At 46.3% G+C, this 24,387-nt stretch overlaps 1 pseudogene; it reads right to left on the bottom strand.

Annotated features, from left to right (window-relative positions):
- Nucleotides 1–22,560: 22,560 nt before the first annotated feature.
- On the bottom strand, nucleotides 22,561–23,734 carry LOC142430206 (ras-related protein Rab-34 pseudogene; annotated as a pseudogene).
- Nucleotides 23,735–24,387: the final 653 nt, after the last annotated feature.

Raw genomic sequence — 24,387 nt, forward strand, 5'->3', positions numbered from 1 at the left:
CATTTTTCTGTTGTCCTTGCCCCAGGGAGGGGAATATATGTATATTCTTGTAATCGGTTCCCCCTTTCTACTTCACCCTCCCGGTATCGTCACTCTCAGCACTGGTCCTGAAGGGATCATCTGTCCTGGATTCCTTGGGTTTCCAGTTCCTATCTGTACCAGTGTACATCCTCTGGTCTAGCCAGATTTGTAAGGTAGAATTGGGTTCATGATAGTGGAGGAGAAGGAAGCATTTAGGAACTAGAGGAAAGTTGTATGTTTTTTTTTCTTTTAAACATTTTATTAGGGACTCATACAACTGTTATCACAATCCATACATACATCAATTGTATAAAGCACATCTGTACATGCTTTGCCCTAATCATTTGCAAAGCATTTGCTCTCCACTTAAGCCCTTTGCATCAAGTCCTCTTTTTTCCCCTCCCTCCCCGCTCCCCCCTCCCTCATGAGCCCTTGATAATTTATAAATTATTATTTTGTCATATCTTGCCCTATCCGGCATCTCCCTTCACCCCCTTTTCTGTTGTCCGTCCCCCAGGGAGGAGGTTGAAAGTTGTATGTTTCATCGTTGCTACACGCTACCCTGACTGGCTCGTCTTCTCCCCGTGACCCTTCTGTAAGGAGATGTCGAGTTACCTACATGGGCCTTGGGTTCCCAATCTGCACCCCCCCTCATTCACAATTATTTGATTTTTTTGTTCTTTGATGCCTGATAACAAGATTGTAACTCTTTATGGGAGTAGAAAACACTTTCTCCCTGGGATCTAGCTGGTACATTTGAACTGCTGACCTTGCGGCTAGCAGCCTAAGGGGTAACTGTGGGAAACTGAACTAGGAAGAGAGTGTATTTGGACAAATTCTCTACGTTCATATTTGAGGAGTCTCAGAGGCAGACTCTGGTGGGGGAAGGCCTTCACACTCATGAGTTGAAGATGAATCCCAGTCACATTCTCCAAACTAAAAGTTATTCCCTATAATGTCCCCCATCATAATGTCAACTTATACAAATTATTATTTTTTAATAATGCCAAGTTTAAGATGCTACTTAAAAGCTCATGGTTGCTTGAAAGTTATCTGCCTGAAGGCTGTCTTCTATCTAGAGCAATCAGACCCTATTGTCTGCCCCACCCTAAGTATGACCCACTCCTTTCTGATAAGGATCATAGGTTGTTCCTCTGGAGAAGAACTCAGGGACATGTAGGGTCAAGCCATCTCAGGGACACCCAACATTAAGCTGCCATCTTAACTCTAGGACCTGACCCTCCTGTTACATATGAGCCTGCCTATCATGTGTATGCCCCTAGTACTCCCCTTCTTAGTATGTCTATGCCTCTAGTACACGTCCTTCCTGTTACATATGTGTATGATGTGGCCTGCAGGCCCCAAGATCATATAAGCCTGTTGGAGAATACATTCACTCTCTCTGGTTCCAGACTCCATGGAGGAGGTGAGCCCTTACATGTCTTGTCTGTTGTCCGTTATTTTCCCTCTAAGCTACACAACTGCTCCTTAAGACCCTCTTGGTTGTGAAGGCTGGTCCCCCACAAGTAACCCCTACACCACCAAGGCTTCTAATGAATAGTTATCCAGTATCTACCAAATACCAGTCAGTCAGTGTGTGAAGCAGAGTCCTGTGGTGAAGAAACAATGATGAGGTGATCAGAACAAATGTGGGACCAGGCCTTGTCCTGTATAACAGTGCAAGCCAGAGTCCATGATGTAACAACCCAAACTGAAAAGGGAGAGAAATGTTTGCCTAGGAATTTCACCAGCGCTGAAAGCAGGGTCTCTGAGGACGTAATGGAGGGGAGGGGGTGGGAGGAGGAATAATTCCTAAAACTTCAGTTAGAGAAACTTCTCTTGTAAGATGGTGTAGGAGGGAGTCTTGTAGAAGGTCTTGTAGTGGGCTAAGCTTTGAGTGGCTAACTACCAGGCGTATTAGAACTTACATTCTCAGCATCCTGCTTGCAGAAGGCTACGACTCACAGGGAAACCCAAAGCCCATGGTCAGAGTCTTGTTTCAGAGTCCGAAAGAGACCCCAATCTCAAATGTAATCTTTTAAAATAATTTTATTGGGGGCTCATACAACTCGTATCACAATCCATACACACGTCAATTGTGTAAAGCACATTTGTACATCCGTTGCCCTCATCATTCTCAAAACATTTGCTCTCCACTTAAGCCCCTGGCATCAGTTCCTCATTTTCCCCTCCCTCCCCACTCACCCCCACCCTCACGAACCCTTAATAGTTTATAAATTATTATTTTGTCATATCTTACACTGTCCAATGTCTCCCTTCACCCACTTTTCTGTTGTCTATCCTCCAGGGAGGAGGTCACATGTAGATCCCTGTAATCAGTTCCCCCTTTCCACCCCACCCTCCCTCCACCCTCCTGGTATCGCCATTCTCACCGCTGGTCCATTCTAGATTCCCTGTGTTTCCAGTTCCTATCTGTACCAGTGTCCATCCTCTGGTCTAGCCAGATTTGTAAGATAGAATTGGGATCATGATAGTGTGTGGGAGGAAGCATATAAGTACCAGAGGAAAGTTGTATATTTCATCATTGCTATACTGCACCCTGACTGGCTCATTTCCTTCCCACTACCCTTCTATAAGGAAATGTCCAGTTGCCTACAGATGAGTTTTAGGTCTCCACTCTCCACTCCCCCTCATTTACAATATGATTTTTTTTGTTCTTTGATGCCTGATCCCTGATCCCTTTGACACCGCGTGATCACACAGGTTGATGTGCGTCTTCCGTGTGGGCTTTGTTGCTTCTGAACTAGATGGCCACTTGTTTACCTTCCTCAAATATAATTTAAGGAGAGCATTTATTCAGTCTTAAAAGGGACAACAACCAAGACACATCATCTGAATGAGAGAGGCCATTTGCAGTAGGTCATAATGGCGTCCCAAAATCCACAGTTGGGAAGACCTATGGGGCATGCCCATGACTATGCAGCCCCACATGGAGATTCTGCACTTAGAGGCTGTCAATTGTCATCCATAGGCTTAATACAAACTGGGTGCTCAAAATGTAAGCTTTAATACAATTCAGAGAAAATCACTGCACTACACCTAGGGAAATGGGTGAGCTCCCCCACCCCCACCGTACCCCAATATGGTGAGCTCCATCCAGGACACACCCAGGGACACCCCTAAGAGACTACCCTCTTTGGGCTGCCTAGGGGGGGGTTAAGATAATCTACCATCCAAGGCACCCTGCCTGAGGGCAGGATTATCTACATCCTTGAAAGACTGACTCTGTGTGGACTCTGCAAGTGGATTTTGGGCTCCTTAAGAACCAGATTCACGACAAGGGAACAAGTGATCTACAGATAGCAACTGGAAACACAGGGAATCCAGGTCAGATGACTCCTCCAGGACCAGTGATGAGAGTGGCGATGCCTGGAGGGTGGAGAGAATGTAGGGTAGAAAGGGGGAACTGATTACAGGAATCTATGTATAGCCTCCTCCCTGGGGGAGGGACAGCAGAGAAGAGGGTGGGGGGAGATGTCAGACAGTGTAATATATGACAAAATAATAATAATATATGAATGATGAAGGATTCATGAGGTAGGGGGGAGTGGGGAGGGAGGGGGAAAATGAGCAGCAGATATTAAGGACTCAAGTAGAAGGCAAATGTTTTGAGAATGATCATGGCAACAAATGTACATATTTTCTTGACACAATGGATGTATGTATGGATTGTGACAAGAATTGTATGAGTGAGCCCCCAATAAAATGATTTAAAAAAACCCCAAAACAAACAAGTGATCCAAACCAGTGGTGAGGAGGGTATAAGAGGCCTAGTCCGGCCTGATAAAGGGTAATGTAACCCAGAGGAATTACTGAAACCCACATGTAGGCTGGGCACGATAGTGGGACAAAAGGAGGGTCAAAGGAAATAGAGGAAAGAGCTAAGAGGCAAAGGTCATTTGCAGATGTCTAAATAAAGACATGTACATATGTAAATATACTTATATATGAGGATGGGGAAATAGATTTATGTTCATATATTTATAGGTTTAGTATTAAGGTAGCAGATGGACATTGGGTCTCCACTCAAATACTCCCTCAATGCAAGAATACTTTGTTCTATTAAACTGGCATTCCATGATGCCCACCTTCCTGACACAATCACTGAAGACAAAGCAGGTGCATAAGCAAATGTGGTGAAGAAAGCTGATGGTTCCCTCTATCAAAAGATACAGCGTCTGGGGTCTTAAAGGTTTGAAGGTAACAAGCAGCCATCTAGCTCGGAAGCAACAAAACCCACATGGAAGAAGCACACTAGCCTGTGCGATCACGATGTGCCAAAGGGATGAGGTATCAGGGATCAAAGAACAAAAAATCATATTGTGAATGAGGGGGAGTGCAGAGTGGGCACCCAAGGCCCATCTGTAGGCAACTGGACATCCTATTATGAAAAGGTCACAGGGAGGAGATGAGCCAGTCAGGGTGCAGTGTAGCAATGATGAAACATACAATTTTCCTCTATTTCCTAAATGCTTCCTCCCCCCCCCCCCCCCACTGTCATGGTCCTAATTCTACCTTACAAATCTAGCTAGACCAGAGGATGTACACTGGTATAGTTAGGAACTGGAAACACAGGGAATCCAGGACGGATGATCCCTTCAGGACCAGGCTGAGAGTGGCGATACTGGGAGGGTAGAGTAGAAAGGGGGAACCGATTGCAGGGAGCTATATATAACCTCCTCCCTGTGGGACGGACAACAGAAGAGTGGGTGAAGGGAGATGTCAGACAGTATAAGATATGACAAAATAATAATTTATAAATTATCAAGGATTCATGAGGGAGGGAGGAGCAGGGAGGGAGGGGGGGAAATGAGGAGCTGATGCCAGGGGCTTACCTGGAGAGCAAATGTTTTGAGAATGATGAGGGTAACGAAGGTACAAATGTGCTTTATACAATTGATGTATAGATGGATTGTGATAAGAGTTGTCTGAGCTCCCAATAAAATGATTAAAAAAAGAAAAAATAGAACCAGATTCACGGCCGTTGAGTCGTTTCAGACTCATAGTGACCCTATAGGACAGGGTAGATCTGCCCCTGGGGGTTTCCAAAACTGTAACTCTTTATGGGAGCTGGAAGCCTCCTCTTTCTCAGAGGCGCTGCTAGGTAGCTGGGTAGGGAGCTGTCCCTCTCTAGGCCATGACGCCAATACAGGAGGTTGCTGCAAAGAATCAGGCGAGCCCAGCCAGCCATCAACGCTAGAGGCCATGCACAAATTCAGCCTTTGAGACAGGAAGCCATACACTTGGAAGGACCCTAATCTAGGCCAGGTGAGCTTAATTCAGCCCATGGGGTCCACCAGTACCAGTGACTACCTCTCCCAGCGGAGGACCCTGAAAAGCGGAGCCCACCCCACTTTTCCAGCTGCTCCTCAGCCATGCTGTGGTTTCTCTGGCCTCAGGTCTCCGCGTGTGGGTGTGTGAAACCGGAAACTTCTTCGATCCTTTTAAAAAATTCACTTGGATCACAATCCAGGCTTCACTGTGCATTCTTTCTAGTGTGAAGCCAAGGACCGAGGTATTTGCACCTGAGGAATCTAACAGAGCCATTGGTGGTTTTGAACTGCTGATCTTGCTCTTAGCAGCCCAATGAGTAACCACTAATTTAAACTCTAATACAGTTGTACCCTGACTGCCTTTGTCGGAAGCCCTGGACCAATCTTGTAAACGCTTCTATCCAACATAATGTAAGTGTCCCAGTCATGGTCCTGTTCCTGCTTCTGTAGTCCCACCTGTCACTGCAATGTCTTGATCTCCCACTAATCATGAATTGGTGAGTTTCCTTTGTCTCGTGCCTTATTTAACTAGTGCCCTGACTATGAATCCTTGGACGGCATCATGACCTGGTGTTAATGGCCTCCCTTATTCAGATGATGTGTTTCTGTCTTTGTGCTGTCTTTTTCCCTTTTAAGACTGAATATATGTTCTCCTTAAATTATATTTGAGACTGGGGTCTCTTGTACCCTGAAACAGATCAGCAGTTCAAAGCCACCCAGTTGCTCCTCAAGAATAAGATGAGGCTGTATGCTTCCTTAAAGAGGTACAGTCTTGGAAACAGGGAGCAGTTCTAACCTGCCCTAGGAGGTCTCTGTGAAGTAGGGCCAATGCCCCAGAAGGGGGTTAGGGTTTAGACACCAATGGAGGAAAGAGAGGAAGGGACTGTGGGTGCTTGGTGGGTTTAGGAGCACCTTAATCGGGTGCATATCCCACGAATCAATAGTATGCATATCTTTTGAGATCTGAGACCTACTAAGAAAATCAGTCTTTTGGAATAGAACAAAGCCTCCTTTCTTTGTGAGAAGCGATGAGCTTAATGTTGCTTTAAAAAAGGTTCCATTGACCCCAATAAAATGATTTAAATTTTTTTTCCATTGACCTTAAAACATTGAAAGCTAAAAGGCTGGTATCTGGTGATGAAGGAGCCCCAGGTTTGCAGACAGAGCCACATCAGCAACAAAAACAAGGGATTTGTTTTTTAATGGAGTAGCAGAGGGAAATATTAGGATTCCAGGTCCTTGAGGGGAGGCCTGGGACTCAAGCTCATTCAGGCAGGTTGATTATTCTCTGGCCTCCACCACCCCAGCCTGGAGACAAAGGTGGGGCTGTGGAGTGGGGGTGGGTGGGTTGGGGAGATGGAAGAAAGAGCGGGTCAGTAGAAAGTACAGTGTGAGGACGTCTCTGTTTTCCAGGGCAGAGTTTCTGACTTTGGTTTTTATCTCACCCAAAGGAAGTTAACTATTAACCCAAGCTTGCAAACGGGCCCTTCAGCATGCAGAGGCACCTGTAGGGGCCTTGCCAGGTTACCTGCTGGGCCAGGCCTGTAAGGTAGAAAGGAAGGGCTTTCAGTAATAGCCCTTAGTCCAAGTCCCCCACCTCTCTTCCTGCTCTGGGGTCTGTCTTTCCCCTTCAAAGTCTCTCCTGCCCACCCACCCCCCGCCACCCACCCACCAGCCTCTGCTCTCCGGTCTCCTTTTGGCTTCGCTGAAATTGCTGCCTTCACATCCACAGTGCCCTCCTCAGGGTGGTGGGAGAACCTGGCCTGCTCCCACCCGTGAAGAAGCCCTTCCACCCTTCCCTGTAGGGTGGACGTGAGTCAAAATAGGAAATTATGCTCCCTGACAAATAGTGCCACCAACCCACCAGGAGGTGGGGAAAAAGAGGTTTTATTTTATGCTGTTCAGGAAAATGCAAACCTCGTGTTCCTCACTATAATTTAAAAACTATCCGAGGGGACGAAGGGGGACATGATCACAATGATGGACATACAATCACACCCACACCCCAGGGGGGCGAACAACAGAAACAGTGGGGGAAGGAAGACAGCAGTCAGTGTGAGATATGAAAATAATAATTTATCATTTATCAAGGGGTCATGAGGGCGAGGGAAAGGAGGAGTTGATGCCAAGGGCTTAAATAGAAAGTAAATGTTTAGAAAAGAATGATGGAGGGGAGAGCGAGGAGGGAGGGGGAGGGAAAAAAGGAAAATAAGCTGATTCCAGGAACCCAAGCAGAAGGCGAATTTTGAGAATGATGAGGGCAACGCATGTATAAGGATGCTTTACTCAATTGATGTATGTATGGATTGTGATAAGAGTTATATGAGCCCCAATAAAATGTAAAAAAAGAATGATGGCAACATATGTACAAATATGCTTGATACAATTAATGTATAGATTGTTACGAGAGCTGTAAGAGCCCCCAATAAAATTATCTTCTAATTAAAAATAAATAAAAACTATCCGAGAGCCATAAATATATATTTTAACAAGCAAACAAAATCACCATTATGTAAATACTGTCCTTCAAACATTTTCCAATTTTACTTCTGAACCACATGTATGTACTCAGAAAAAGAAAGCCACAGATGACGAGCCGGAAACTGGATGAAGATCCGAGTTGCCGCCTGGCCTTTGCATCCCTTTTCCCTGGGTGTAGGACAATGATTTTCTCTAAATTGTATTAACACTTGAATTCTGAGCACCCGGCTTGCAGGGGGCTGTGGATGACAGTTAAAAGCCTCAAGTCCACTTGCAGAGTCTCCGTGGGAATTTAGCCTTCAGTGAGTTCTCTTTAAGTCAACAGTGTCTAGGCTGGGGAAAGTCAGGGCTTTCTACTCCAATGAGTTACGGTCTCAGAAACTCACCAGGCCATCCTGCCCTGTCCTGTAGGGTCCTTACACGTCGGAAGGGACTCAGTGGCAGTGCATTTTTGTAATTAATCATTTTATTGGGGGCTCGTACAACTCTTATCACAATCCACACATCCATGCATTGTGTCAAGCACATCTGTACATCTGTTGCCATCATTATTCTGAAAACATTTGCGTTCTACTTGATCTCCTCATTTTTTACCCTCCCTCCCCTAAATCCCTCCCTCACGAAACTTTGATAACTTTTAATTATTATTATTTTGTCATGTCTTACACTGTCCGATGTCTCCCTTCACCCACTTTTCTGTTGTCTGTCTGCCAGGTAGGAGGCCATATGTAGATCCTTGTGATCAGTTCCCCCTTTCTACCCCACCTTTGCTCCACCCTCCAGGTATCGCCACTCTCGTCACTGGTCCTGAAGGGATCATCCTCCCTGGATTCCCTGTTTCCAGATCCTATTTGTACCAGTGTACATTCTCTGGTCCAGCCAGATTTGTAAGGTATATTTGGGATCATGATAGTGGGGGGAAGGAAGCATTAAAGAACTAAATGAAAGTTGTATGTTTCATTGTTGCTACACAGCACCCTGATTGGCTTGTCTCCTCCCTGCAATGCATTTTTTTAAAGGTCAAGTACAACTTGTCCTTAAGTCTGATGTCATTTGTAACTATTTACTATACTCATAATTTTGAGTCATTCTAATTTGCCATTACTCTTTCTGCTCATCTACAAAAGTGCACAGCGAGATGCGGTTTAAACACCAAGTCTCTGGAAGGGGGAAAAATGAGGAGCTGATATCAAGGGCTCAAGTAGAAAGAAAACGTTTTGAGAATGATGATGGCAACAAATGTACAAATGTACTTGACTCAATGGATGTATCTATGGATTGTGATAAGAATTGTACGAGCCCCCAATAAAATGATTTACAAAAAAAAGAGGAATAAAAAAAAGATGAACTACAAAAAAGAAACCTCAACAAAACCAAGTCTCTGTGAAAAAAAAAAGTAATTTACATCTTAGCCAAACCCACAGCTGTGGAGGTGATTCCAATTCTTTTGGGCCTATAGGATGGAGAACTGCCCCTCTGGGTTTGTGAGGCTGTAAATCCTGATGGAGCCAGACAGCCACACTTTGCCCCTGCAGTGGCTCAGAGGTTCTGACCACCAGCAGTTTAACCATTGTAAATCTTTATGGAGCACACAGCCTCACCTTTGTCCTGTGCAGCCCATCATGAGTTTGAACCCATAATCTTGGAGTTAGCAGCCCAAAGCTTAACCCACAGCACCACAACTGAGTCAAGTCTCTTAAAAATAGCTGGGGAGGCAAAAACAAGGCCACAAAATGTAATATGTTGCTCTTGGCTGATTACTGGTCCGTTGTGAGCTCTTGCTTTACTTTTTTAAAAATATTTATTGATTTTTTAAAAATTACATGATAGCTTATGTATTAGTCTGGGTACTTAGAGAAACAAATCCACAGAAACTCATATATAAGAGAGAGTTTTATATAAAGGGTAAGTGCACATCAAGATAACATCCCAACCCAGTGCTGCCCAAGCCCACAATTCCAACATTAACCCATTAACCCCTATGACCAACACCAACCCACAAAGTCCTCCTCTATCTCACAGAACACATGCAATGATTCCGACTGCAGGAGGAAAGCAGAGTCTGTGAATGTGTAAACATCTCAGTGCTGGCAGAGGTCTCCACATGGCTGCTCCAGCACCCAGGGCAGCATCAGGGTAGGTCCATGTGACTTCTCTTTGGGGGTATCCTGCAGGAAGTGAGCCTTGCAGCTGAAGCAGGGAACTGGTGAAAGCAGCTACACCCTGGTCCGACCATCAGAAAGCAAGAGGTCCGAGAACTAGAAAGGCAAGGCTCAGTGAGCCATTTATCCCTTTGCCCTTCAATTAACCCCACATGCTTATCGGCCAGGTTGGCACAATAAACCAACTGCCTCAGTTTACATATAATAATATTCACAGATGCTAAGATGCTCTTCATGGCGTTTTGATGAATGCCACACTTGTGTTCAATCAACACATTGAACATTTTTACAACCTCTCACAGCCCCCTGGGCCTTTTTCAACTTGCTCACCAACGTGATCCCTTTCTTTTCAGGCAACATTGTTCTGACTTACACAATCATAAATTCACTCTTCTTGTTCTAGAGTTTCTTCTTTTTTTATCATTTTATTAAGGGCTCATACATCTCTTATCACAACCCATACATACATCAATTGTGTAAAGCACATTTGTACATTCATTGCTCTCATCATTCTCAAAACATTTGCTCTCCACCTAAGCTCCTGACATCAGCTCATTTTCCCCTCCCTCCCCACTCCCCACTCTCTCATGAACCCTTGATAATTTATAAATTATTATTTTGTCATATCTTGTCCTGTCCAATGTCTCCTTTCACCCACTTTTCTGTTGTCTGTTCCCCAGAGAGGAGGTCACATGTAGATCCTTGTAATCGGTTACCCCTTTCCAACCTACCCTCCCTCTACCCTCCCAGTATTGCCACTCACACCACTGGTCCTGGAGGCATCATCCACCCTGGGTTCTGTTTCCAGTTCCTTTCTGTACCACTGTACATTCTCTGGTCTAGCCAGATTTATAAGGTAGAATTGGGATCATAAAATGGAAGGGGAGGAAGAATTTAGGAACTAGAGGAAAGTTGTATGTTTCACCATTGCTACATCCCACCCTGACTGGCTTATCTCCTCCATGAGACCCTTCTGTAAGCTGATGTCCAGTGGCTTACAAATGGACTTTGGGTCTCTACTCCACACTGCCCCCCTCATTCACTATAAGGGTTTTTTTTTTGTTCTGATGATGTCTGATATCTGATCCCTTCAACACCTCGTGATTGCACAGGCTGGTGTGCTTCTTCCGTGTGGGCTTTGTTGCTTCTGAGCTAGATGGCTGCTTGCTTACCTTCAAGCCTTTAAGACCCCAGATGCTATAACTTTTGATAGCCAGGCACCATCAGCTTTCTTCACCACATTTGTTTATGCATCCATGTGTCTTCAGCGATCATATCAGGAAGGTAAGCACATAATGATATGATTTTTTGTTCTTTGATGCCTGAAAACTGACCCCTTCGGTACCTCGTGATAATACAGGCTGGTGTGCTCTTTCCATGTGAGCTTTGTTGCTTCTGAGCTAGAAAGCTGCTTGTTTACCATCAAGCCTTTAAGACCCCAGATGCTATATCTTTTGATAGCTGGGCACCATCAGCTTTCTTCACCACATTTGCTTATTCACCCGCTTTGTCTTCAGCGGTTGTGTCAGGAAGGTGAGCATCATAGAATGCCAATTTAATAGAAGAAAGTATTCTTGCATTGAGGGAGTACTTGAGTGGAAGCACAATGTCCATCTGCTACCTTAATACTAAACCTATAAATATATGCACATAGATCTATTTCCCCATCCTCATATATAAATATATTTACATATGTGCGTGCCTTTATTTAGACCTCTATAAATGCCCTTTGCCTCCTAGCTCTTTCCTCGATTTCTTTTGACTTTCCTCTTGTCCCACTATCATGCAGTCTTCATTTGGGTTTCAGTAATTCCTCTTTGTTACATTACCCTTGATCTTGCCCTACCAGAACTCCTACACCTTCTTCACCACCGATTTGGATTACTTGTTTTTCCCTTGTCCCTGGGTTTGTTAACACCACTACCTTTTCCCTACCTCCCCCTCTCCCATGTTTCCCTGGAACTGTTGATCTCATTTGTTTTCTCCTCCAGATTGTTCATCCAGCCTATCTTATTTAGACAGACCTGCGGAGATAATAACATGCACAAAAACAAGACAGAGCAAAACCAAGCAACAATTTACAACAAACCTATGACAAAAACAAAACAAGAAAAGCTTGTAGTTAGTTCAAGCACTGTTTGTTGGCCTTTAGGAGTGTTTTCCACTCATCTGTTGGGGCACCTTGCCCTGGCCCCAAAATCCACCTTCAGCATTCCCTGGGGACTTTGCCACTTTGTTCCCTTGCTGTTCTGTTGCACCCCTTTAGTGTTTTGCCTCGGTTTGGTGGGATCAGATCGGGCACAATTCCCACACTGTGTCTCCGGTGTTGTCCTCTGTAGGGCTATGGGTCAGTGAGGGCATCATGTCTCAGTGGGGTTGGCCATGTGGTCCTTTCTGTGGACTGGCTGCTCTAATCGGGAACATTGTCCTCAAGGCCTGGTGGGCCAGGATGTGCTCCACTCTCTCCTCCTCCCCCTTCATATGCTCCCATGTGCTCTGATCAGATATGTCCCTCTCCCGGAGGAGCTGCAGATTCAATGCCGTCCTTTGAAATAAATTATTCTGGGGGAGAGGGGACTGTCCATGTAGTTGGGATTGGGGTCAACCCCTCAGACCTCTCCACTGGTTCCCTGCTCCACGCTGGCATGTTGCATTCACATCTTGGAGCCCTGTGTTGAAGTCTGGTCCCTCTTTCCCTGTGGAGATGTAAATAATACCCTCACCTTGGGTGGGTTAGTGCCCTGTCCCCCGCTACCCATTTCTTTTTTATTATTTTTTCCCTTTCCCCACCTCCTTTTTTGTTGTCTACATGTGTATCCCTGTATTTGGTCTGGTCCCTGGTTCTAGGGTTTCTGTAAAAGGAATCATACAAACTGTATTTATTGCTCAGCATAAGATTCCTTCATGTGGTTTCAGAAATCAAAAGCTCTATTAAAAAGCATCTTTTCCCCTCTTTTTTTAAAATTGTTTTAATGGTGGTTTGAAGGAAAGGTTACAGAGCAGATGAGTTCTCCAGTCAACAATTTAGACACTTTTGTTTTGTGACATTGGCAGCAGCCTCCCACAATGTGAGAGCCCTCTTTCCCTGTCCTCCTTGGGACCCTAGTTTCCATTCTCCATTCGTCCTTTTCTGCCCCTTCCTGTCTTCTGAGCTTAGTTAAAAGGCAAATGCTGCCTTCTGGATTTCCGTTGGTTGACAGTTCTGAAGTGTCTGTTCCTCTCTGGTTTCAGGTTACCGTTCGGTTTGTAAGCCTGTCTATTGCTGGACTGAAAGCTGATCCGTTGAGATTAGTGTCCGTTCCTAGGCACAGTGTTGGGTGGTGAGGGTGTGTTAAGGTTTTGTTCTTTGTCCATTTAGCTAACTTCCCAGAATTCCTTCCCTGTAGATTCCAGGTCCCTGTTGGCCACAAGAGAAATCGGTATCATATTTGTCAGGTGTAGGTTAAGTTAACCAGCAGCCATGTTTCCAATGCTGTGAGGTAGTTTGCAGTGACATCCGACCCACAGCTCTTCCAGGTCCTGTCAGAATTCCCACTTCAAGTTCTTGGTCAAGTGGGTACAGCTTCAGGTGAAGGGTGCTCTCAACTACTACAGAGAATCTGTAGCTTCCAAGTTGGAATTGGTGCAAATCAGGCCTGGGTTTTTGTCTACCTTCCCCGGTTCTAGTTTTTTTCAAAGGTTCTAGCTCACCTGCAATTCCATCCAAGTCCATCTTTCTGTCCCGGCTGCCAGGATGTGGAGCCCTCCTGACTTCGGGCCAGTCCTGTAGGCAGAGACACCAGAGTCACTTTCTTGCCACAAACTTCAGTGCTGTTAAGAGACAACAGCCTTTCTGCCCTCCATCACTGGTTGCAACAGGTGTAATTCTCTATAGAACACCTGCCTTCTACTAGAAATAGCACAGGTGGTGGTTTTGAACAGAAATGTCTTTCCTCACAGGTAAGTTGGCTAGACATCTGAACTCGGGGAACCAGCTCTAAGGGAAAGCACTCTCTGACCACTCTGAGGGGACATCCTGGTCTCAGCTGGTCTAGCATTCCATCAATATTCCTGGGAGATTTCTCTATGCTCTTTCTTTCCTGGTGGTTGCCTGCTGGATTCTCTACCTAGTCTGCTCTTTCCTAGTTCAACACTCACTCACCTAAAACACACCCTGCTCTGCCATGACCTCATCACCATAATGAATCAGCTTCTATTTCCAAATGGAATTCCAGCCACAAGGGTACAAACCAAACAAACCAAACCAAACTCACTGCCACCAAGTACATTCCAGCTCATCTTAAAAAAAAAAAAGCCATTGCCATCAAGTCCAGGATGACTCACAGTATCTCGAGAGGACAGGCTGGAGCTACCCCTGTGCGTTTCCAAGACTGTAACTCTCTGAGAGTAGAAAGCTTCAACTTTTCTTTGCAGAATGGCTGGGGGTTTCTAACTCCTGACCGTGCAGACCACAGCCCCACACATAACCACTGCGCCACCAGGGACGCTTATTCCAACTCCTAGCAACCCTGTGTCACTTTCTGAGATAGCGTCAACTTCCTCCCTCAGAACAGCTGGTGGGTTTGAATGGCTGGCCTTGCAGTTAGCAGAGGAACAGCTAACCCACAGGACCACCACGCATATTTTGGGAGGACACAATCTGCCACGTAAGCCCTTTATTCTGTATCATTCATAAAGAGCCCCAGTGGTACTGGGGTTAGACATTGACCTGCCAACACAAAGGGTGCCCAGTCAAGCCCACCAGCCCAGGATGAGGTGACAGCTTCCTTAAAGAGTTTCAGAATTAGCAACTCTGAATAAGGGGCGACACCGAGTAGGAATCCGTTTCGTGGCAGTGGTTTAGTCATACCACTTATAATGGCTTTACTTCTTGGAACAGGGGGAATCTGACTGATTCAAGTGGCTTTAGAAGTCAACCTGAGGAACCCGGGCAGCATTGCGGGTTACACACTGGGCTGCCGATCACAAGGTCAGCAGTTCAAACCCACCAGCCACTGTGCAGGAGAAAGGCAAGACTTCTTGCCCCCATAAGATGGGTGGGAATCGACTCAATGGCAGTGAGTTGGTTTGCAAATGCAACCTCCATGTGGACAATGCATCCAACACCCAGTCCAGCCTCTTCGCTTCTTCGACTTGAAACCCAGTCCTCTCTAGCTGCAGGCAACTGAGCAGTCCTCTCCTGAGGCCAAACTCTGGACCCGGAGAGCTCTCGGAACAGCTCCATTTCTAAATCCACCTGTTTGTACCTGCCCCAGGACCTCCTCTAGACTGACTGCCCTGCCTTCCCTTTAATCTCAGTCCATCAGCCTCAATCCTCTCCAGTCTATGAAGCCAAAACACAAGCCCGTTGCCACTTAGTTGGTTCTGACTGACAGTAGCTTTATAGCACAGAGTAGAGCTGCCTCATTGTCACTCCAAGACTATTTTTTCCTAAAGCAGACTACCCATGTTTCTCCCACAGAGGCTGATAGGTTTGACCAATGGACCTTGCAGTGAGCCGCTGAGCACTAAACCACTGCACCACCAAGGCTTCCTCTCCGGTCAAGATCGCATAAATTATCACCTTGACCACTTTCTTGCCAGAAGCTTCGGTAGTGGTAAGAAAAATTATCCAAAACCTAGAAATAAAGCTGTCACAATGTTGTGTTGAGGCCATGCTCTCACCCCAGAACAACTCAGTTATCCAGATGTCACCTATCAGCCCAGTTGTGCGTCTTTGGGTTTTCTTTATATGTAGCTGTAATCCACATTGTAGCTGCAGTGCTTGCTCTTCCTCAGCAAGTGCTTCAAGTCCTCCTCACTGTCAGCAAGCAAGGCTGTCTGGCTTGCATATGACAGGTGGTTAATAAGCCTTCCTCCAATCACGATGACATGTTCTTCTTCATAGAGTCCAGGTTCTCTGATTAATTGCTCAGTATACAGATTAAGCATAGTCAATAAGACACAGGTAAATATCTTTCTGGTATTCTCTGCTTTCGGCAAAGATCCATCTGACATGCAGTGAGCTAATGAATGGCAATGACTCCTCCAGGGTGTTTGGTCCAGAGTTGGATACACAGACAGTTCTCAAACGAATGGTTTGTAGAACTAAAGCTTATCTCTGTTTCATTTCAAGCTCGTGAGAACTCTGAACTCATTACCTAACCCTCTTCTCTCCCATGTATCCCCGCCATCTCCGTGGCACCAGGATTCCTGGTGACGTAGTGGATTATGTGTTGGGTACTAACCACAGGGCAACAGGTCAAACCTACCAGCCACCCCAAGCAGAAAAGATGAGGCTTTCTTCTCCCATAAAGAGTTACAGCCTCTGAAACTGAAAACAGGCCACTTTACTCACACGGTCACTAGGAGTCAGAATCAGCTCAGGGCGGTGATTCCCACCCCACCCCCTCCCATGGCACTGCCACTTAAGTGCTGGACGCCTAATCGAGGTCCCTGGCTCACCAGCCACTCGGAGAGGGAGAGATGAGCCAAAGGAGCTGGCTGGCTGTCCCCGTCCAGAAGCCTGAGAGAGGGTCTCTGAGTCACCGGGTCACTGGACTCAAGGGCAGGGGGTGTGGGATTTCGTTAACGCTGCCTGGTGTCGCCGAGCACGCCCCTGTCACTTCTACCACCACGACCTCCTGGCTGCCAGACACAGTGGGCAAGTTTAATCCTTGCCCCTAAGTCTGAACTCTCCGCCGTATTAGGTGTATTTAACTGGGAATCTTCTCTACCTCCATGTCCCTGATCTTGGCCCCTTCTGGTTCTTTCTCCTGTCCCTAGGGAGCAGCTTTCCCAGCACTGCAGTCTCACCTCTCTGCACTTCCGCTGACATTCAACCACATACACTGCGCATTTCACCTGTGACTTTAAACACTCGCGATCGATTCAGATTGATCCACACGCGGATCCTAACGCTTCTGGGTTTGCTCCAGACACATGCTCACAGCTGTGTGCCAATCTCTGGACCTCGACCTACCACGGGCACTTCAGACGTGAATATGCATTTATTCTTTCTTTCTAAGCTACCTCCAGTCTTACTCCTTCCCCTTCACTCTCTGACTTTGTAAACGGTACACCACTGACCCTGCTGGCGAAGCCATGAAACCGGAGCCTCCTCCTTTTCTCTCGCTTCCTCACTACCTGTGACAAACTGGCCTCCACCCCATGACTCCGCTCCTCAGTGCTTCAGGTGAGGCCCTTGTTTGCTCTTCCCTCTTGTCTGCTCTCCCGACCTCAGTCCTCTGCCCCTCCACTCCGTCTCCTTTATCTCTAGGAAAGAGGGCATATTTTTTGTACATCTGACATCACTCCCCGGATGACTCATCACCCAGATAAAATCTGCTCTCTGTCATGATCTGGCCTTCACCTTCAGCCTCATCTCTCCCCCACACCCCACAATCCAGCTCCATGCAACCACGTTTGCTGCCTCAACTTGTCACAGTTTCCCCACTTTTAGCTGATCTATTCCCTCTGCCCAGAATGCCCTTCCCATCACGTGGCTCAACAAATTCCTGTTCTTCCTTAGGACCTCAGAGCTGGTTGACTGGCCCTGCTCGGTACAATCCTCCCTTTGCATCCTGAGCAAGGCTTAATGACCCTACTTTGTGTTCCCTGCTCCCACCTCATGCCGGTATTTCCATTGCACACCATTTCTCTTCTTTTTTTTTTTTTTTACCATTTATCTTCTATTGTCATCATCTCTACTCGCCTGAGCCTTGGGCTGTGAACTCCTTGAGCCACGTGATGACGTTTTCTCCACCTAAATTGCCACCACATCCGACACTGGAACTGATTCAGGAAACACAGACTGCAGAAGTAGATGCGAAAATGAAAAGAAAAAAGCCACTTTAATCACAAAATATACTGTTAGATAAATAAAACTAACCTATCAATGCAAGTGGGGAAAGTCTAGAACGACCTAAGAATGAATGCAAATTAATGAACTCAAACCAAAATTAATAAAATAGTGATAAAAGAAGACAAAGTGAGTCTGTAGAAAGGAGATGGGTTGAGTAACGCTTCTGGGACTGTCATGTGCCCATGGAGCAGCCCTCTGAATGAGGAGAAATAGCGGCAAATGTCCGCCAACAATCACACCGTGAGGCACTGAACACTAGCCCTAAAGAGCCGCGGCATGATGCGGAGAACATCATATGCGAAGAAGGCACAAGGACATTAGAAGGACAAGAAGGAAAGAAAAGGCCTGCTGGAAGTTCGAGGACACGCGGACATTCACTCTTGAACACAAAGTAGCCAAAACAAGGAGGGGAAATGATGAAGACGAGAGCTGAAAAGAAGATTCCAAAGCGCAACTGCAGAAATGATCATAATAATGTGCCAAGACCTGGGATTAGAAAGCCAAAAAGGATGGACACATCTCAAGGTGAGAGAACTGAAGAAAAATGTCAAGCCTCAAACTGCAATATTGAGATTATAGAGCAGATCTGTCTAAATAAAATAGGCTGGATGAACAATCTGGAGGAGAAAACAATGGGACCGACAGTTCCAGGGGACATGGGAGACGGGGCGGTGGGGGGAAAGGAAGTGGTGTTAACAAACCCAGGGACAAGGGAACAAGTGATCCAAATCGGTGGTGAGGAGGGTGTAGGAGGCCTGGTAGGGCAAGATCAAGGGTAATGTAACCAAGAGGAATTACTGAAACCCACATGAAGACTGAGCATGATACTGGGACAAGAGGAAAGTCAAAGGAAATAGAGGAAAGAGCTAGGAGGCAAAGGGCATTTATAGAGTCTAAATATTATAGGTCTAAATAAAGGCATGTACATATGTAAATATATGAGAATGGGGGAAATAGATCTATGTGCATATATTTATAGGTTTAGTATTAAGGTAGCAGATGGACATTGGGCTTCCACTCAAGTACTCCCTCAATGCAAGAATACTGTCTTCTATTAAATTGACATTCTATGATGCTCACCTTCCTGACCCAACCGCTGAAGACAAAGCAGGTGAATAAGCAAATGTGGTGAAGAAAGCTGATGGTGCCGGCTATCAAAAGATATAGTGTCTGCGGTCTTAAAGACTTGAAGGTAAACCAGTCGCTATCTAGCTCAGAAGCAACAAAGCCCACACGGAAGAAGTACACCAGCCTGTGTGATCACGAGGTGTAAAGGGATGAGGTATCAGGCATCAAAGAACAAAAAAAAGCATACCATTGTGAATGTGGGGGTGTGTAGAGTGGGAACCCAAAGCCCATCTATAGGCAACTGCACATCTCCTTACTGAAGGGTCTCAGGGAGGAGATGAGCCAGTCAGGATGCGGTGTAGAAACATTGAAACATAAAACTTTCCTCTAGTTCCTAAATGTTTCCTCCCCATCCACTATCATAATCCCAATTCTACCTTACAAATCTGGCTAGGCCAGAGGATGTACACTGGTACAGATAGGAAATGGAAATACAGGGAATCCAGGACGGATGATCCCTTCAGGACCAGTGCTGAGAGTGGCGAAACCGGAAGGGTGAAGGGAGGGTAGGCCAGAGAGGGGAAACCGATTACAGGGATCTACATATAACCTTCTCCCTGGGGGACAGACAACAGAAAAGTGGGTGAAGGGAGATGTTGGACATTGTATGATATGACAAAATAATTATTTATAAACTATCAAGGGTTCATGAGGGAAGGGGGGAGCTGGGAGGGAGGGGATAAATGAGGAGCTGATACCAAGGGCTTCCATGGAGAGCAAATGTTTTGAGAAAGATGAGAGTAAAGAATGCACAAATGTGCTTTATACAATGGATATGTGTATGGATTGTGATAAGAGTTGTATGAGGCCCCAATAAAACGATTAAATAAATAAATAAATAAATACAAGATTATGGAAAAGAAAAAAAAAGCATGAAAGAAAGGAAGAAAAGATTCTGGCTGCTAACCGCAAGTTCATCAATTTAAACCACCACCCTGAGAAGCCGCTGGTGAATTCCCCTGACCTTAGACCAGGATGTGCACAGGCTTACTGTCGTGCGGAATGCATTGGAAAGTAGATGATTGCAGATTCTGTTAGGTTGCAATTCAACTCCTTATCATTGGATCTCCCTTGTGAGCCATTTTAATTTTGTTCTAGTTTTTAATATGTTTTGCTTTCTTTTGATTGAGGTTTTAATCTGTTTTACTTTGCTATTGTTAGTTGTGGTTTTTAATTTTTAATGTGTTTCTGAATATGAAATCCAGGACAGGCAGATCTATAGAGACAGTAACTGGATTCATGGGTCCTTGGGGGTGTGGCAGGGAAGCTTAGGGAGTTGGGGGGCTAATACTGATGCGTACAACAAAGCTGTTGGGAAGAAGAAGAAAAAAATGAATGAAGAAAATATTCTGAAACCGATCGTACAAGTCTTCTTGATGTGATTGAACTATCAAATTGGATGATATGCAAAGTCTATAGGCAAAATACTGAAAATGCAGGAAGCATCAAAAGAGGATAGAAGAAATACAGAGTCACTGCGATAGTTTATTGTGCCAGCCTGGCCGATAAACACAAGTAGGATTAACTGAAGGGCAGAGGGATAAATGGCTTGGTGAGCCTCACCTTGGTTGTTCTGTGCCTCAGTTTAAAGGGGAACACTACCTGTGGGATGCCTAGCCTGTGGACTGTGTCGCTGTAAGGTGAGGTCCCTTTAAGCCCACACGATTGGAATGTTCATCTCTGGAGCTGGGGACTGACAGTTGATGACAGTTGGGGACCTGCCTTGCTGTTTGCTGTCTGGATGTATATAGCCCAGCTCTCTCTACAGAAAGGGACTGGCAACTGGCGGCTCTCAAGCCTTAAAGGACTGCTAGTGTCTCACTGCTTTATCATTTAACTGTTAATTTCTTGTATTATATATCTATCTTTATAAATATATTTATATATAATTACTAGCAATCTGGTTTGTCTCTCTAGAGACTCCTGTCCAACACAGTCACCATACAAAAAATGATTGGTCAGCTTTCAGTTATTTCAAAAGGTAGGATAAAGTCAAGGGTCAATGGTATTGAATGAAGAAGTTCAAGCTGCATTAAAATCATAAACCAAATGCCAATGGCAATGTTCCAACCAGCTGATGAAGCACTCCACCAAGAAATTTTGAAGACAGTTATCACCGGCAAACTGACGGGAAGAGATCCCTCTTTGAGCCCCTTCTCAAGGCAGGGGAGCAAACAGAATGCAGACATTATTGAGTGGTATCATCAACATCATATGCAGGTAACAGTCTCTAGAAGGGAAGTAAAAAATGACTGTGGCAGGATTTTGATCGGGAGCTGCCAGACATTCAAGCCAGGTTCGGAAGAGGACATGGAACAAGAGCTGTCACTGCTGATGTCAGATGGATTTGGACTGAAAGCAGAGAACATCAGAATGATGCTTGTGTGTGTTTGACTGTGAGAAGGCATTGAACTGTGGATCAGAACAAGCTCTGGGTAACATTCTGGACCATAACAAACCATCGATAACATTGCTCATGCTCCAGTCACCAGGGCTCCTGCACAAGAGGGATAAGAGGGGGGGAAAGGGGGCGGGTGGCAAACTATTGAGAGGTTTGATAAATTGTTTAAGTTGTTGAATACAAAAATGGTTTTATATATTATTATATATACATACATATTCATTATCTTATTATATTTATTTATTAAAAATAAAGCAGGCATTTAGCTTACCTAGGAAAGAATGTCTGCCATGAGCATCAGCCTCTTTTCAAAACTCCTTCTATGTCATTGACTGACAACAGTCACTCAAAAGATCAAGTGGCAGACTTAGGGGAAGTGTGAGAGGGCTTTTGTTAACGGGGAGTGTGATGGTTAATGTGTAGGCGGACAATGGAGGGCCCTATCTGACCACTGGCTTCCGACTGCCAGGGGGCAAGGGTAAGAGGAGCCTCCTCCTGTGCCTGCTTGACATCAATCAGTCCTTCCTCCCAGGCCACTCTTCTTTACCGAGTCCGAGCATTCGTCTCAGTGGCCACACGGCACTCCAGACAACACTCACAATTAAGGGGGGGGGCTTAGGGAATTTGGGGAGCCCTGGTGGCATAAGGGTAATGTGTTAGGCTTCAATCCACGTGGTTGGCAGTTTGAAACCACCAGCGACTTCTTGGGAGAAAAATGGGACTTTCTACTGCCGCAAATAGTGACAGTCTCAGAAACCCACAGGGGTTCACTACGAGCTGGCATCAAATCCATGGCAGTGAGTTTGGTTTCTCAGGGAAGTGACTAGGTGATTACCCGTCAGGTCAGCAATCCTTAAGGATCGTCATTGGGCTCAGTCAGCAGCCAGTGTCTCTCCAGTTCTTAGCCTCCCAACCAGGTGGCAGCCACATCTCTCTCTGGTTCTTAGTCTCTCAGCTACCCTTGCCTGCATGGGCCAGGAGCCAGCCCTCCTATCTCCCTGCCCCCCAGTTCCATAGGCTCAGTTCACATAATGAGAAGGTACCCCACGATCTCAGTGCTCTTCCTCTGAGTCTCCATACCACATGATACATCTAGTCTCAGCAGCTTCCACCATTGCAGACAGAGATCTTAAAGTGCTCTTTCAAGGTCTTTGGGGGGGGGGGGTTCTCTTTTCTCTGCTATCGCTTCAAAGATGACTCATCCTTAGAGCTAGTGGGGTAGTATTGAACTTTTTTTTTTTAAGAACACCAAGAGTTTAATGCATAAGGCACGTGTGAGCTGGTATAATAAAGCCTTTTCATGCCCAAAGGCCCCAGCAGGCTGAACGAAACAGCAGGGATCGCCCCAGCCCACCTGCTGGGTACCCTAGGGAGCCCCTGGAGACACGCTGGGGCATCCAGTCTTTGGCATGGTGCCCGGGAGCAGGAAGCGAGTAGCATGGTCCCAGCGACGCCTCTGGAGATACTGCCATCAAAGGGCAGCTCTTCGGTCTTTCAGGAGCAGCACGTGGGCTTCTTCTTGCTGGCAGTTAGGTAGAGATTGCTGTCATCGCTCTTGATGCGGACAACGTCCCCAATGCGCCGGGCCCCTGATTTCTCCAGCTCAGCCAGCACGTTGGCCTCAAAGGTCAGTGCAGCCACTCGGAAGAAGAATTCTCGAACATTCTCACCTGTGAGAGACGAGACTGCCCAGTACTCAGCCTTCCTCGCCTGGGCCACCTTGAGCGCATCCTTCTCCATCAGCACGTACTGAGCAGGAGCACTCAGATCCTCCTTGGAACCCACAAGGAAGGGCAGCACACCCGAAGGGTCATTCTCCTTGAGTGCATCCACCAGCCACTGCTTGGTGTGTTCCAGAGAGGCCACATCGTTGAGGTTGAAGACAACGATAATGGCTTGAGCTCCCGGTAATAGGTGGATGCAATACATTTGAACTGCTCCTGTCCGGCAGTATCCCAGAGCTGCAGACTGAAGGGGACGCCCAACACCTCAAATCATTCCATCTCGAAATCGACTCCAATGGTGGCCTTGTAATTCTTATCAAAGGTGTCTTTGCAGAACCTATTAATGAGGCAAGTCTTCCCCACTGACAGGTCCCCTACCACAATGACCTTGGAGATCTTAAATCCCAAGGTGCCGGTCCGGTGCTCCTGGCAGGCGCAGGTGACCTGAGGTCGGAAATCCTTGTGCACGTGCAAAGCGGCTTCTTTGCTCAGGCACTGGGGCAGCTCCGCCAGGACGCGGTCCCTCCGCACCGGTGCCAGGATGTTCATCTTGGCTGCGGCCTGGCAGGGCGCCCTGCTGCGCCCTGGGGACCCGGGCCCGCGGAGAGCCAACGATCACCCGCGGCGGCCGCAGCGGCCAGTCTATAACTCGAGGCCACCGGGAGCCTGCGGAAGCCCGCGGCCTCGGGACGCCAGGCGAACTGGTGATGGGGAGCTCGTGGCTGCTGCGCAGCATCCGAGCAGACCTGGGGCCGGCAGGGAGGGGCACGGGGGAGTCGTATTGAACTTTTACCAGTTTCCTTTACTAGTGTTACACACTTCCTGTTTGCATAGCCCCATCCAATCATTTAGTAGGAGTTACAAAGACTTGGATAGGTGAGTCATATCAAGAAATTTCCCTCCACCACACTCAGCATTATGTAATTGCCCTCCATTTTGTATTTCTGATGTAAGGGAAGTTTCCTCTGGGGATGTGGCCAGCATCCAAAACATTTGGATGCTCTAACCAAGCGCTTTCTCTCTCCTCTCGATTCTGCATCTGACATGCCACCTTCTGCCCTCCAGTTCTTGGTATGTGAAGCTGCAATCTGTCTTCTGACTTGACAGTTTGGGATTCATCAGCCTCTAGTCAGATTCAGAAGAAGCCTTCATCATGACACCTGACCCGTGAATTTGGGACGTGCCGACCTCCACAACTGTGTGTCATTTCCTTGACATCAACCTCTCTATATATGCATGTGGTGTGTGTGTGTGTGTATACACAAATGTATACAGATGGATGGATGGATGGATGGACGGACAAACAGATAAACTCTTGCTGCCATTGAGTCAA

Source organism: Tenrec ecaudatus, chromosome 17 (assembly GCF_050624435.1).
Source record: "Tenrec ecaudatus isolate mTenEca1 chromosome 17, mTenEca1.hap1, whole genome shotgun sequence".
Lineage (NCBI taxonomy): Eukaryota > Metazoa > Chordata > Mammalia > Afrosoricida > Tenrecidae > Tenrec > Tenrec ecaudatus.